This window comes from Mixophyes fleayi, chromosome 1, assembly GCF_038048845.1.
Source record: "Mixophyes fleayi isolate aMixFle1 chromosome 1, aMixFle1.hap1, whole genome shotgun sequence".
Classification (NCBI taxonomy): Eukaryota; Metazoa; Chordata; class Amphibia; order Anura; family Limnodynastidae; genus Mixophyes; species Mixophyes fleayi.
The window spans coordinates 306,145,442-306,162,389 of NC_134402.1; positions in this window are offsets into that span (position 1 = coordinate 306,145,442).

Below are 16,948 nucleotides of genomic sequence, written 5' to 3' on the forward strand. Positions count from 1 at the left end.
GAAGAAGGATACCAGGTGGTAAAGATAGTCTGCAGGTATTGGAGCAAACATAGGTCTGGGTTGTAGAGAAGCGTAAAAGGTGGTACAACAGTCTGTAGGTGCAGGAGCTGGATAGCTGAAGGTGCAGTATTTTGCAGGCACAGGATCTGGAAAGCTGAAGCTGCAGTAGTCTCAAAAGATTGTATAATGTCCTGCACAGAGCTAGGATATGCCTCAAAGTATATAGAAATCACAGTCTACATAAATGAGGGGGTGCTCCCTACCATAATAGAACATAAAAAGGGATCAGAAAAAGAAGGGATTTGGAAGCACTCCTGTCCACATTGAAAGGGTAACTCAATAATTACCACTAAATAGTTACGGGCAAAAAGCCTTTATTAATAAATAGAAAACATATCCATCTAGATGATGGTATACAACCTCATTGGTAAAAAAGTGAAATATTAAAAAAAGATAGAATATGGTGAAAAGAAAATAGAGCAATGTGTATTAAAATTAGGGATAGTGGAGCCAGGTAATATGAAAATATATTTCTCTAGGTGTCCATATCTGATAATAGGACAGAGTAGATCGTATATAATAACCTGGTATAGGCGCCCCAAATGACTGTGGCAAATGCCTAAGATTGCCTAGCTAAGATATGTGTGAAGCGCTCTTGCCAGGGATATCCTAAAGTGTCAGCCCCATACTAAATGATAATTAATGGGGATTGGCAAAAAACCCAGGTGAAAGAATATCACAGATCGGTATATGCCATAGGGTTGGTATTAGAAGTCCCTGAATAATAACAGCATTAATATAGTACCATCAATGTGAGTGTATTAACTGCTATAACGCATGCCATAGATTCCCTAGCCAAATATATATCAAGCGCTTAGTGAATTCAAACCAAAAGACACACAGTCAGTAGTATCAGAGCGCTAGCGGCACCATCGCTCGCTGGCTCCACTTCCGGGTATGACGTCAATGTTGACGTCAGTTACCCATAACCTCAACGTACGTTTCACTTCAAAACAAGCTTTATCAAGAGGAGCCGATTGTAACAAAAAACGGGTCTTTTATCACAGGGACATCCAATCAGATGTCTAGAAAATAACTGACATCTAAAGCAGCCAATGATTGTATCAACATAGAATAATCCATTGTATCTATACGACGGCTCACGTTATCCAGTCTCAATTATACAGTAATCTATTATTGATACAACTCTATTACTATCGTTAAGCTACAAATTTGATTGGTAAGTTCATATATGATATTATATCATAAAGGGAAATGAATTTCTTGGAGGTATAAGAAAATGATAAACTATATATTTATATTAATAAAAATTATTATTTAAACTTGAATTCATAGGTCTCAGTTGTATAGTGGCCAATTATTGGGATAAATCCCAGAATTCTTGTTGGCTCTAAAGGTTGAAAAGTTAGTAAAAATGATAACATGATGATGAATGAAAGTTAATTTAATATGAGAAAAATTGTATATATCAATAAGCAGATATATGATCACCATGGATGTTGGATATAATATGTAAAGGATAAAGGTAAGTATCAAGGTATAAATACATGAAGATCTTGATGTCAAAAGGATATTTATGTATAATAAACACACCACATAAACCATTCATTTTGAAATCAGATTCATGGTGTATATGTATGGTAGCCCATTATTAAGATAGATCTCAAAATATAATTGGCTCTTAAAAAGCGAATGGATTCATACAGATTAAGGCATAATAATAAATGAAATTTAATCTTGTACCCGGAAATATGCATACAGTAGTAAATAAATATTAGATATGATATGTAGAGGATGGAGGTAAGTATTACAATATTCCCAAAGGGAAAAGCTGGGAAAGTGGGGAAAGGGAAAAACCGCTCCGCACTAGACAACAACCAACCTCACTGCTTGGATAACTCAACTTAGTGAGGGGGTGCTAAGGTCATATATATAGCATATGAATTAGAAGAGAAAGAGAGTTTTGACCTAAGAAGCACTCCAGGTGTGAAGTAAATAAACATTTAATACTAATGTTTTAATGGTATGCATTAAAAAGGTGTATGTCAGTATACAACTGATTAAAAAAGCGAAATATTTAAAAGTAATAGTGTTGAAAAAAATAGAATTAAAAATAATGTAACCCTGTGGTGGAGCCAATCTTAAGAGTACTGATAATGGGGGAAGATCTGCCAAATAGAAATTCCTTCCGCATGTATATACACAATAGATAAGGTGAGAAATAGCCAAGGAGAATGATTATAAGGTCCTATAGTATGGTAACTATGTTACATTCACCAAAACCCTATTCCTGTTGTATTCATGTGGACTCTAGATGGCAGTAGAACGTGAACTTCCTCCCTATGATCTTAACTCACTGGAGAATGTCCCTCTGTTATTAATAAATCTGAATCCTAACCATAGTCAGAAGCTGAATCGCTGGATATTCCCAGATAAACAAAACATATATAACGTGGCTTTACTTATTTCCTAATGGCATAACTTCAGGGAGACCACTCTGATGTGCGGTTTATATTGTTACCTTACCAATAAACTGTACAGTGTAGTGACAAAGCGCCTTATTTTATGTTATAATAGTGCGCTTATAACCAAAAGAGTTTATAACCTAAGGGATTCACCCTAATAGGAGACAGTGTAATACAGTGAAACCACTCATTCATACATCCTATATTACTGCCATGCCACAAGGCTGCACAGTGCAGCGACAAGGTACATTATTCAGTGTTGTTGTTGTGGGTTTATAGGCAAAGGGATTCCCCTGGTAATAGGTTATAAAGTATAGTAATAGGTCGCTGTACTTAAATTTGGTATACACTTGTAGAGAGAAAGATATCTCCACTAAAGGTCAGTTATTCCTTACAACAATGAAGCGCCGTAATTGTAGTTACTATGCGCCTGTGAGCAGAAGGATTTACTTTAAAAGTAAGTAATTCGGTTCAGCGGCGAGACACCGCACTGAGAATTATGTTATTTATTTTATTTCATAGACAGAGAGATTCCCCCTAGTAGTGAGTAGTTAGATAGAGAGGCACAGCGCCGCGATTGGCTCCGCCCACTTCCGGGTTTGACGTCACCTATTGTGACGCCGGCCCGACGTACGTTTCGCTTGAGAGCTTAGTCATGGAATTACTGGGTTACTGCTAAGGGGTTGGTTTTATACCCCTCCTGACCAATCATTATTTTGAAACTGCATGACGTTTATGTCCAGATTGCATGGATACTACTGGGGAATTACGTGGCATAGAATACAAAGGCAGATACCATCGTTTACATATTTAAACGGGGATTCTAAGGATTACAGGTATTGGTATATCCTCATTATTATCTACAGATGAGCTAAAACATGTTACAGATTGTGTTCTAGATATCCATGGAGAAGTGTATTCATATATATGTAAAGTACATTGCTGATAACTTCAAGGGGGCTGTGATCTTATGTATTATAGAGACTATTAAAAAGAGAGTATCTGATGGCCTTAGTACACAATGGGCTTCAAATTATTTGCAGATTTTATAGAAAGTATAAATACATATTTAGGTTGTTTATATTATAATGTACATAGTATATTCTCATATGTACATAGTATATTATTATTACGTTTCTATATTTTTGATATTATAGTTTTTATTTAATATTATTTATTTATTGTTTATTTTGTTTTGTTTAATATTTATTATTTTATTTTTTGTTGTTTTTCATTATTTTTTATTATTTTTTATTATTTTTTATTTTATATTTTGATATTATTTTTACTGTTTTATGTTATTTTTAATTTATTATTATTCTTATTTTTTGTTTTTTTATTATTTATTTTTTATATTTTATATTGTTGGTATTTATTCATTCACGTGTACATATTTCAAAAAGTAAAAATAAAAATAATAAATAAAGATATATAGTATCCACTGGTGTCTTTTTAATTTGTTATTAAATTTCTTCTTAGTGAATTATGTGAGTACAAAAAAAAGGGGAGAGAGAAAGCATTTTTTTCTGTGTAATAATACATAAATTTTCTACGTGATCAGTTGTGGGTCTCCTTAATTCGGGAGAAAAAATAGAGAGATAAGAGAATCTCTCTTTTTGCCTATTCTATTATGTGAAGTGAGACATAGCACGGATAAATATCCGTGATTAATTAATAAACATAAGTGAATGTGAAAAAAAGAGAAAAAATTGTTAAATTAAGGACCTTGTGTTGGTCTAGAATCGTGAATAAGAAGGGAATAGACAATTAAGACATGTTTTAAAAAAGGTGGCTAGAATATCTTTACCTATGTAAGCATATATATACATTATCCATCCAGATTAAACAAAAATAAAATAAAATTAGGTTAGAATCTCTAAGTAAGGTCATATTTAAATTGAATTGAAGAATTGTTAGTTTAAAAATTTGAAATGCCCTATGGATCCTTATCTATCAAAAATGATGATAACATTGATACTCACAAATAAATTGTTGAATTGAATGAAAATTTAGTTTTACTCTTAAATATTCTCTATAGCATGTTAAAGATCTTAATAAATATAGGTAGTAATATTGGTCACAGCACTCTTGCGCTTCTCTGATAATCTAAGTCTCTATTGTATTGTGGAGCATTGGAATATGCGATAGTTGTCCAAACAATAGATTGATGTTTAAATTGATATTTTTATAAGCCATCTTACAAGAAGCTAGCATAGCTAGTATTCTCGTTGAGACCAAATGGTATTATAGAGTTTAAGAGAAATATCCACCTGCTCTCTCTTTGTAGTATCAATGTTATCATCATTTTTGATAGATAAGGATCCATAGGGCATTTCAAATTTTTAAACTAACAATTCTTCAATTCAATTTAAATATGACCTTACTTAGAGATTCTAACCTAATTTTATTTTATTTTTGTTTAATCTGGATGGATAATGTATATATATGCTTACATAGGTAAAGATATTCTAGCCACCTTTTTTAAAACATGTCTTAATTGTCTATTCCCTTCTTATTCACGATTCTAGACCAACACAAGGTCCTTAATTTAACAATTTTTTCTCTTTTTTTCACATTCACTTATGTTTATTAATTAATCACGGATATTTATCCGTGCTATGTCTCACTTCACATAATAGAATAGGCAAAAAGAGAGATTCTCTTATCTCTCTATTTTTTCTCCCGAATTAAGGAGACCCACAACTGATCACGTAGAAAATTTATGTATTATTACACAGAAAAAAATGCTTTCTCTCTCCCCTTTTTTTTGTACTCACATAATTCACTAAGAAGAAATTTAATAACAAATTAAAAAGACACCAGTGGATACTATATATCTTTATTTATTATTTTTATTTTTACTTTTTGAAATATGTACACGTGAATGAATAAATACCAACAATATAAAATATAAAAAATAAATAATAAAAAAACAAAAAATAATAATAAATTAAAAATAACATAAAACAGTAAAAATAATATCAAAATATAAAATAAAAAATAATAAAAAATAATAAAAAATAATGAAAAACAACAAAAAATAAAATAATAAATATTAAACAAAACAAAATAAACAATAAATAAATAATATTAAATAAAAACTATAATATCAAAAATATAGAAACGTAATAATAATATACTATGTACATATGAGAATATACTATGTACATTATAATATAAACAACCTAAATATGTATTTATACTTTCTATAAAATCTGCAAATAATTTGAAGCCCATTGTGTACTAAGGCCATCAGATACTCTCTTTTTAATAGTCTCTATAATACATAAGATCACAGCCCCCTTGAAGTTACCAGCAATGTACTTTACATATATATGAATACACTTCTCCATGGATATCTAGAACACAATCTGTAACATGTTTTAGCTCATCTGTAGATAATAATGAGGATATACCAATACCTGTAATCCTTAGAATCCCCGTTTAAATATGTAAACGATGGTATCTGCCTTTGTATTCTATGCCACGTAATTCCCCAGTAGTATCCATGCAATCTGGACATAAACGTCATGCAGTTTCAAAATAATGATTGGTCAGGAGGGGTATAAAACCAACCCCTTAGCAGTAACCCAGTAATTCCATGACTAAGCTCTCAAGCGAAACGTACGTCGGGCCGGCGTCACAATAGGTGACGTCAAACCCGGAAGTGGGCGGAGCCAATCGCGGCGCTGTGCCTCTCTATCTAACTACTCACTACTAGGGGGAATCTCTCTGTCTATGAAATAAAATAAATAACATAATTCTCAGTGCGGTGTCTCGCCGCTGAACCGAATTACTTACTTTTAAAGTAAATCCTTCTGCTCACAGGCGCATAGTAACTACAATTACGGCGCTTCATTGTTGTAAGGAATAACTGACCTTTAGTGGAGATATCTTTCTCTCTACAAGTGTATACCAAATTTAAGTACAGCGACCTATTACTATACTTTATAACCTATTACCAGGGGAATCCCTTTGCCTATAAACCCACAACAACAACACTGAATAATGTACCTTGTCGCTGCACTGTGCAGCCTTGTGGCATGGCAGTAATATAGGATGTATGAATGAGTGGTTTCACTGTATTACACTGTCTCCTATTAGGGTGAATCCCTTAGGTTATAAACTCTTTTGGTTATAAGCGCACTATTATAACATAAAATAAGGCGCTTTGTCACTACACTGTACAGTTTATTGGTAAGGTAACAATATAAACCGCACATCAGAGTGGTCTCCCTGAAGTTATGCCATTAGGAAATAAGTAAAGCCACGTTATATATGTTTTGTTTATCTGGGAATATCCAGCGATTCAGCTTCTGACTATGGTTAGGATTCAGATTTATTAATAACAGAGGGACATTCTCCAGTGAGTTAAGATCATAGGGAGGAAGTTCACGTTCTACTGCCATCTAGAGTCCACATGAATACAACAGGAATAGGGTTTTGGTGAATGTAACATAGTTACCATACTATAGGACCTTATAATCATTCTCCTTGGCTATTTCTCACCTTATCTATTGTGTATATACATGCGGAAGGAATTTCTATTTGGCAGATCTTCCCCCATTATCAGTACTCTTAAGATTGGCTCCACCACAGGGTTACATTATTTTTAATTCTATTTTTTTCAACACTATTACTTTTAAATATTTCGCTTTTTTAATCAGTTGTATACTGACATACACCTTTTTAATGCATACCATTAAAACATTAGTATTAAATGTTTATTTACTTCACACCTGGAGTGCTTATTAGGTCAAAACTCTCTTTCTCTTCTAATTCATAAAGTATTACAATATCAATACATGAAAATCACAACATTAAGGGGATGTCAACTAATAAGCACACCCCATCAGCCATTTTCTGACCAGAGAGGATATAGTATCATATTTGATTTATAGAATTGGGTATCATAATCATTTAATGAACATATGAGATTATAAATTGAAAAAAAGGGGGAAAGAGGATCAAAATATAAATATAGACAAGACATTGTGAGGATATAAAAATATGGTTCTCAAAAAAAGAGAGAGGAGAAGAAATTCTGTAGATCGATATCATGGTTGCCTAGGGAACCTAAATGTCATATTGGTTACCCCAGAAAGCATGCATAATTGGTATATTCATTCAAACCATAGGGTATGAGGGAGTCAAAAAGGAAAATCCATCTGCTTTCTCTCTGAAGTAGTTGTCTATTCATATCCCCTCCCCTTATGCCCAAATGCATCTGTTCTATTGCAAAGGCTTGTAATCCATGAGCATTACCACCATGTTCATTCAGGAAATGCCTGGCTACTGAGGTAAGTTGTTTAAATTTATCTCTGTCAGATTTGGCATTCCTTATAGTTCCTATGTGTTCCAGAATGCGTGTTTTCATAATTCTGCTAGTCATACCAATGTAATATTTATTGCACGGACATCTAAGGGCATAGATAACACCCTTGGAGTTGCAATTAAGAAATTTATCTATTTTATGATTTTCTCCAAATTTATCCTTGAAATCCTTAGTTTTGATCATATAGTCACAGGCTTTACAGTTACCACATTTGAAAAATCCTTGGGTAATAAAAGATGTCTTCTTGGTATTACTAAAATGACTATCAACTAGCCTATCTTTTAAGTTCTTAGATCTACGCCAGGTAAGATTAATTTTGTCATCCAAAACTGATTTAAGAGTATCATTATTCAATAGGATCGACCAATGTTTCTGTATTATCTGACGGATATCTCTCCATTCTTGGCAAAAATTGCCAATAAATCGAATCTTGTTGGACTGAGTTTTTGATAGCTTCGGACATAAGAGATGGTCCCGGTCTTTTGTTTTTGCTTCATAAAAAGCTCTTTTTATAATTCGTTTACTATAACCTCTCTCAGATAATCTCTTTTGAAGTTCTTCCGATCTTATTATAAAATCTTGCATATTAGTACAATTGCGTCTAATACGCAAGAACTCACCTTTGGGTATATTTTTCACAACTGGTGGATAGTGAGAGCTCGTGTTATGCAGTATACTGTTTGTAGCAGTTTGTTTTCTATACAAATCCGTTTCAATCCTACCTCCCAGTCCTTTTTTAATTGTGATATCAAGGAAATTAATTCTTTCCAAACTCATCTCATAGGTTAATTTTAGATTATTATCGTTGGTATTAAGTGTTGTAATAAATTCCTCAAAATCTGAGTTGTTTCCGTTCCACAAAATGAAAATGTCGTCTATATAGCGGACCCACATAATGATGTGGTCAGAAAATCTCTTAAAATTGTCATTAAAGACAGTCTCTTTTTCCCATTGCCCTAGATAGAGATTAGCAAACGTTGGTGCGCATGCCGCGCCCATTGCGGTTCCCCGCGTTTGTAGATAGAAACGGTCCTGAAAAACAAAGAAATTTTTGGTTAGAATGAATCTTAACAGTTCAAGTAAAAAATTGCTGAATGATAAATCTTGATTGTCCTGTAGAAAATATCTCACCGCCTGTATACCTGTATCATGGCCAATGCTAGTATAAAGACCTTCTACATCACATGCTATCAACCAGGTATCAGAATCAATTGAAATACCATCCAACAACTTTAAAACATCAGTGGTATCCCTTACGTATGAGGGTAGGCAGTTAACATATTTTCTTAAATGTGTATCCAGAAAAACACTAGCCTGTTCAGTCAAACTGCCCATCCCAGATACAATAGGTCTGCCTGGTGGTACCTTTTTATTTTTGTGTATTTTGGGCAGAAGATATATGGTAGCAGTTTTAGGATTATTAACCTGCAAAAATTCATATTCGCATTTGTTGATAATATGTGACTCTAAAGCATTCTTAATGATGGTATTATATATTTTATGGAAATCATCCAAAGGGTTGGAAAAAAGGCGGCGATAGCAATTAGTGTAATTTAATTGGCGATACATCTCACGCTTATACATATCAACTGGCCAAATAACAACATTGCCGCCTTTATCCGATGGTTTTATAACCACGTCATTCCAAAGTTCCATTTCTTTCAAACATGAGTACTCCTCTTTGGTTATGTTTTTGTTGGTAAAATGAGGACCACTAGTTTTTAATTTATCAAGATCTTGTGATACAAGTTTTTCAAAAACTGATATTTCTGGGCAAACAATATCCTTAGGGAAAAAGGTAGATTTTTTCTTGCAAATTGGTCTTTCAGTAGAGGTAGGAGTATGTGCTTCTGGGTTCTGTTCATCCATAAGTTGTTCTAAAATTTGAATTGCTTCCATATCCTCTCTACTGTCAAGACAAGGAATAGATTCTGTCTCATTATCACTATGATAAGTTGAATCTAATTTGTTTTTGTTGTAGTACAGAGACAGCTTCAATTTCCGGGTAAAAAGATGTAGGTCTTTCTCCCAACAGAAACGATCAAAGATAGTCGCTGGGGAAAAGGAGAGACCTCGGCGCAAAAGACTTAAATGTGATTCCATTAGGACCTTATTTGATAAATTAATAATCTGGAGGGATTGGTCACTCATTTGCCCCTCCATTGTCTCTGATTGAATTTGCGATTTTCCTTCCAACCCCAACGACTTCTGTCCCTTAGGTTTCTTCCTACCTCGCCTGGTTGCCTTACGCCTGATCCTCCCTCCTTTTCCATTCTGTGAGGATTCTCTAAAAAACGACTTCTATTGAGGAAGGGATCTCTATCTCTATTTTCAGATCTACTGTTATTAGTTTCATTGTCCGATGTATCCAATTCTGATGAGTCATAACTGTCAGTATGATCTTTTTTACTTCGATTATAAGTTTTTTTATTCCATTTAAAAATCTCTGCAAGCAAGAGAGCTGGATAACTGACAATGCAGTAGTCTGCAGGCACAAGAGCTAGATAGCTGAAGGTACAGTATTCTGCAGGCACAGGAGCTGGATAGCTGAAGGTTCAGTAGTCTGCAGGCACAGGAGCTGGGTAGTTGAGGGTGCAGTAGTCTGCAGGCACAGGAGCTGGTAAATTGAATGTGCAGTAACCTGCAGGCACAGAAGCTAGATAGCTGAAGATGCATTAGTCTGCAGCCACAGGAGCTGGATAGCTGGAGATGCAGTAGTCTGCAGGCACAGGTGCTGGATAGCTGGAGATGCAGTAGTCTGCAGGCACAGGATCTGGAACATAGGAGGTGTAGCATTCTGCAGGTAGGAGTACACGAAGGTCCAGGTAAGCTGACAGCTAGAAGACTGGATCAGCAGAGGTGTAACGGTCTGCAGCAGGAATACACAGTGAGTGTAATAGAGAAACCACATCCACACAGGTAGGAAAGACTCATGGGAGGACAAGACAAAAGGAAGATCAAACAAGCCAGGGGACAGAAGCCAGGGGGTCCACAATGATGCCAGGGAGAAAGCAGGAGCGAAGTCAGGGTCATAAACTAAGATGTAAACAGAAGGACAAGCAGGAGTCTATACCAGGAAATCAACAGGATTAATAAACAGGTGTACACAGAACAACCAGCAGCCGCTAAGACAATAGATGAATTGGCCAAGACTGCTGGGAGAAGCAGTCTTTTAAAGGACAGAAACAGGTGATAGGCATCCAGGAGTAATAAGCTTAACTCCTGCAGGTAGGAGAATACTCCAAGTACAACAGTGGCCCTTTTGGTGGTACAGAGGTACTTCCGATATCAGGTTCATGTAATGGCAAAGACTAATATAGTCCATTACAGACAGGAGCTGCAGAAGGCAAAACAGCATTCCTATGGAGGGTGCTGCAGTGTAGATGGAGGCAGATCATGACAAAGTGCAGATACACAATATAAGTAGGGAACGTTTACTTAGGCACTGTTCATGGCACACAGAGGTCCTGGGTGGTGTTGACATGTTACAGGGTCAGATAACCAAGAAACAGGAAAAATTGGTAATCTTTGCCCAAAACACATGTAGTAATACTCACACATAGCAGTTCTGCGATCTCACAGTTGTTGTAAGGCCTTCTGGTTTATACACAAGGTGTGCTCATTAGTGGTGTCAGTAGTAAGTTGCTTCAGGGCAGTGAATGCTACTCCATGGAGCAGCAGATTATTTGAGGAGCCGCTTCAAGGGTTCCTGATTATTCCAGGTTGCCTTGATGTTTCAGTATTGTGAGGATTATGTAGTATATCTAATGGCTGATTGTCATACATGAATTCAACAGAAAATAACAATGTATATTGTATGTAATCTTGTAATGTAATCTCAATGTGTGCTTTGCTAGATGACATGAGTTTGAATTTATGCAAGTGTCATTAATCTGTTGAAATAGCCAGACCAGGGAGAGATAGGATCTTGGAGGAGTATGAAGTTGTAAACCATCTAGCCAAGCAGAACGAGCAAAGGTGGGAAATTAGGTCCTGTGAACATTCCGATCTCAGCACATCCCCAGCTCCCGTCAAAAAGCCTTGTGACATTTGGGAGCTCAATCTGTCCTTATTGACAGCTAAACTCCAAAGATGGCGGGTGATAGCTATTTGGCGAAAAGGATTAAAATCTTCTGATTTAGACAATAATGTGTGCATTTTCATGAGCGGTCTGTCAAGACTGAAATGTCCCATATTCTCAATTGTGTTCCCTCACACACCAGGTCTTAAACTAGTAAGTAGTAATTCTGATTTTATTTCCTATTTTATTTTCTGAAACTTACTTGTGCAATATATTGTATGTCTTGTTATAAATGTCTACAATTAAGCCTTGGAAACATTTTTCAGATTTAATCAATTTAATCAAGCGTGTTCTCTGTAATTCTTTGTGAATTTATGAAGCCCAGGGAGGCTCATGCTATATGAGTATGTGATTTAAGTGTGAAACATTAATAAGTGGTTTTGGTGAATGTAAGAACACCATAATAAATCCTTCATGGTGGCAGAAAAGATGTATTCATTGTTAAGTGACTAAGGTGACGCCAGTCACGGCCAGCTGTGCAGATTGCTGTATCTGGGACAGGCTAGGCGTTCGTGACAAGTATGTTTATCTACTGAGCAGGGTCATGAACCACCACTAAAGTAGGGCCACCAATGGAGGGGTTGGCCTCGTTGTCTCACTACTGAGGAAGGTCATCCAGCTCAATGGATGCCCAGAAATGGAGGTCAGTGCAGCCATTCAATTCATCACAGTATATCATAGAAGTTACGTCAGGGAAAGAGTAGGTGTTGTGGCTGCAATCTGCGCATTCTGCTTTGTGGGATAAGCCCAAGTCCGGGGATCCATTGAAATCGGGTCCCCACAATATCATCATCATCATTATTTATTTATATAGCGCCATTAATTTCCCAGCGCTGTACAGAGAACTCACTCACATCAGTCCCTGCCCCATTGGAGCTTACAGTCTAAATTCTCTAACACACACAGACAGACACACAGACTAGGGTCAAAGTGTTAGCAGCCAGTCCTAGATATCTCGAGTTGGATGCAGAAGATCAAGATCGCCTCCAAACCACTCTCCCCATAAATAATAATTTTGATTTCACTGTTTCCATATGTATGATAATAATTAGTTCACTATGGCTAGTTTCAAATTGGTATTTTTAAACTTCATGAAATGTTATAAAGCTGTCAAAACATGCTTCCAAAATAATATTTTATATTCCCAATCTTTTGAATGATCTGAACAAATAAATAAAAGGAAAATGGAAAACTTGTATCCACTACTATGTTTTGGTTCGGGGGGGGAACCCGCCCATATGAGTGAGAATGAATGGGATAAATAAAGTTCTCCAGATAGAAAATATGGGATATGCTCAGGGCCGGATTAAGGGAATGGAGGCCCCTGGGCTAAGGGGCCCTCCATTCCCCGCGAGGCCCCCAATGTGAGCTGTCCGCCGCCCCCCACCAAGCACTTACCTGTCAGTGCAGTCCTCCGTCCCGGCGCGCTGTAAGCTCCTTACTGAGGAGATCTCGCGAGAGTTCATGAACTCTCGCGAGATCTCCTCAGTAAGCAGACTACAGCGCGCCGGGACGGAGGACTGCACTGACAGTACTCAGCAGCATCGATCGGGCCGGGGGCGCCCCCGCCCCCGACCGATCAATAATGCTGCTGAGGAGTTTGAAGGGCCCCCTGGATGCCCGAGGCCCCTGGGCTATAGCCCAGTTAGACCTCGGGTTAATCCGGCCCTGGATATGCTGGAACATTTTATTGAACTGTAACTATGTGTGAAATTGTTTAGAGATATAAACTTCATCATGCCTATAATTCTTGACTAAGGAATTAAATGTACACCAAACCAGCTCTTCAAAATTCCTCGAATGGCAGTAGTAGAGAAAGTCCTAAAGGTTCTGGGATTGCTTATAATGAGCATGCTAACTTAATGTATACCATGACCATTTGGGATATCGGTGACAAGAAGGTTGGATGTCTTGTTCTTCCCTTTGTGCAGACCAACAAAGGATCCAGCTTTCTTATGTCTCTTAAAGTAAATCTACAAGCATCTGAAAACATCTACAGTACAGAACTGCTGAGGGATTATGTGTGTAAAATTTCAAGCTAACAATGCCTGATCTAACATGCAGCAACTATATAATAAACAACGTCTTTATTTTTACTCACAGGTCCTGATTCAAGTCCAGACATACATCCATTTGTGTAGCATATACCAAAATCACACATTACTCCAATGAGCACGACTGCAGATAATTCATATCCGTGTGTATTTGACACTTACCACCCCTCACAACTTGAGAGATGGAACAGGGGAGTGAAGGGGCGAGCTAATGTTGGTATGTACAGTAAAGGTGTTTTTACACAGATGTGGCCAATTCAAATCCTGTGCTTATCGTAATTATACTTGTTTTCAGTCGTATCTTCTACACCTGCTACAGGGCTTGTGTAAATGCTGCATGATAGTGCTGACTCACACAGAAAATTCTTTGGTTACAAAATTATACCTATGCGTCTCAGTGCATTGTATGCACTGTACTCATTGAATAATTTATTTATTAATGTAAATGATTTATGAAAGTAAACAAAAATATGTATTCCAATTTATTATATTGTTAGCAGTTGTTATTCTATTTTTGGATCAAATAAAAGCTATGTTCAACCCTATACCGTGATGACGAAAAGGCCAATTCTGACATGTTCATCTGCCTGACTGTTGAAAAAGCTGACTTAGAAGAAATTCCACAGATCGAGTGGCTGGAGCCCAGGAACGACATCAGGTGTAAAAGCGACAATATTGTTGGTGCTTTTAAAGGGGGCAATGCAAGTACGCGCTGGCTGGACAGTGCTTTTTACTAATCCTTCTACATTGTCCAGCCGGCGCGTACTTGCATTGCCCCATTTAACAGCACCAACAATAGTGTTTACACCTGATGTCATTCCTGTGCTCCAGCCACTCGATCTGTGAAATTTCTTCTAAGTCAGCTTCTCCAACAGTCAGGCAGATGAACATGTCGGAATTGGCACTTTTGTCATCACGGTGTAGGGGTAAGTAATGTCGGTCTTATCAGCATCAATATTTAGTACCCAACCCAGTTATATGCATATAAATCATTCCATTATGTGTGTCTAAGTACAAAAAGTACTGGTAATACAGACTGTATTTGCATCCATATTCAAATCGTAACGTATCTTAACAAAAGCTCTCATTTAAATACAGGCGGAGTTACATGCTCTTTTTTAACACGTAAATTACAACTAATTTGCGTTCAGACTTGAATCAGACCCAGAATGTCTACTGTCACACGACAGACTGTCTCTCCATTAAATCAGCAGAATTGAGAGTTCTCCAAAAACTAGATATTCCATACAGATATACACCGATCAGCCACAACATTAAAACCACCTGCCTAATATGTGTAGTTCCCCCTCAAGCCGCCAAAACACCTCTGACCCATCTCTGACTCCACAAGACCACTGAAGGTGTCCTGTGGTATCTGGCACTAAGGCGTTAGTAGCACATCCTTTAAGTCCTCTAAGTTGCAAGGTGGGGACAGGGCCATCTTAACAACATTATGGGCCCCCGGGCAAAGCAGTGCACAGGGGCCCCTAGATATAGATATAGATGTATACATATACAGATATAGATATATAGAAATAGAGATAGATAGATGTACTTGCTAAGTGACCCTTGTAGTTTTTTTCAGGTTTTTTTCTTTTGCAGGATTATTTATTCTCATTAAGAGCCGTGCCTATGGGGCCCCCTTGCCCGTAGGGCCCCCGGGCAGCTGCCCATTGTGCCCAATGGAAAAGATGGCCCTGGTTGGGGCCTTCATGGCTTGGACGTATTTCTCCAGAACATCCCACAGATGCTCGATCGGATTGAAATCTGGGGAATTTGGAGGCCAAGTCAACAACTTGAACTCTTTGTCATGTTTGCAGTGTGGCAGGGTGCATTATCCTGCTGAAAGAGGCAACTAATATAATGGAATACCATTGCCATGGAGGGTTCTTCTTAGTCTGCAGTAATGTCTAGGTAGGTGGTACGTGTCAAAGTAACATCTACACGAATGCCAGGACCCAATTTTTCCAAGCAAAACATTGCCCAGAGCATCACACTGCCTCTGCCAGCTTGCCTTCTTCACATAGTGCATCCTGGTACCATCTTTTCCCCAGGTAAATGATGTGCAAGCACCTGGTTGTCCACATGATGTAAATGAAAACATGATTCATTAGACCAGGTCACTTTCTTCCATTGCTTCATGGTTCAGTTCTAGCACTCAAGTGCCCATTGTAGGATCTTTCGGCAGTGGACAGGGATCTACATGGGCACTCTGACCAGACTGTGGCTACACAGCCCCATAAGCAGCAAGCTGTGATGCATTGTGTATTCTGACATCTTTCTATCATAGCCACCATTAATTTTTTTAGCAATTTGTGCTACCGTAGCTTTTCTGTAGGATTGGACCAGGCAGGCTAGTCTTCGCTCTCCATGCACATCTATGAACCTTGGGTGCCCATGACCCTTGGACCACTTTTGGTAGGTACTAACCACTGCATACCCTGAACACCCCACAATACCTACTATTTTGGAGATATTCTGACCCAGTCATGTAGCCATCACATTTTGTCCCTTGTCAAAGTCTCTGAGATCCATACGTTTGCCCATTTTTCCTGCATCCAACACATCAACTTCAAGAACTGACTGTTCACTTGCCATATATTATATACCAGCCCTTGACAGGTGCCTATGTAACAACATAATCAAAGTTATTCACTTCACTTGTCAGTGGTTTTAATGCTGTGGCTGATTGGTGTATATAGATCAATATAAATTAAGACTAAATGAAATTAAACTAAATTGCATAAATAAATAAATCTGATGTTCAAACAATACATGAAAAAAAAATTATAATTACCAGACTTGGTATGAAAAATCACTGATGCACTCACACAAACAAAAACAATCCATGAATCTGCTTGAAATGTAAATCAACTTCACAAGAGCTGCAGGTATTAAGTGAGGAACACAAATGGATAAGCAGGTGACAATGTGCAACCGCATAAAAACCAAGACTTGTTAATCAGGAGATGTGTGTTATCATGTGATGAGC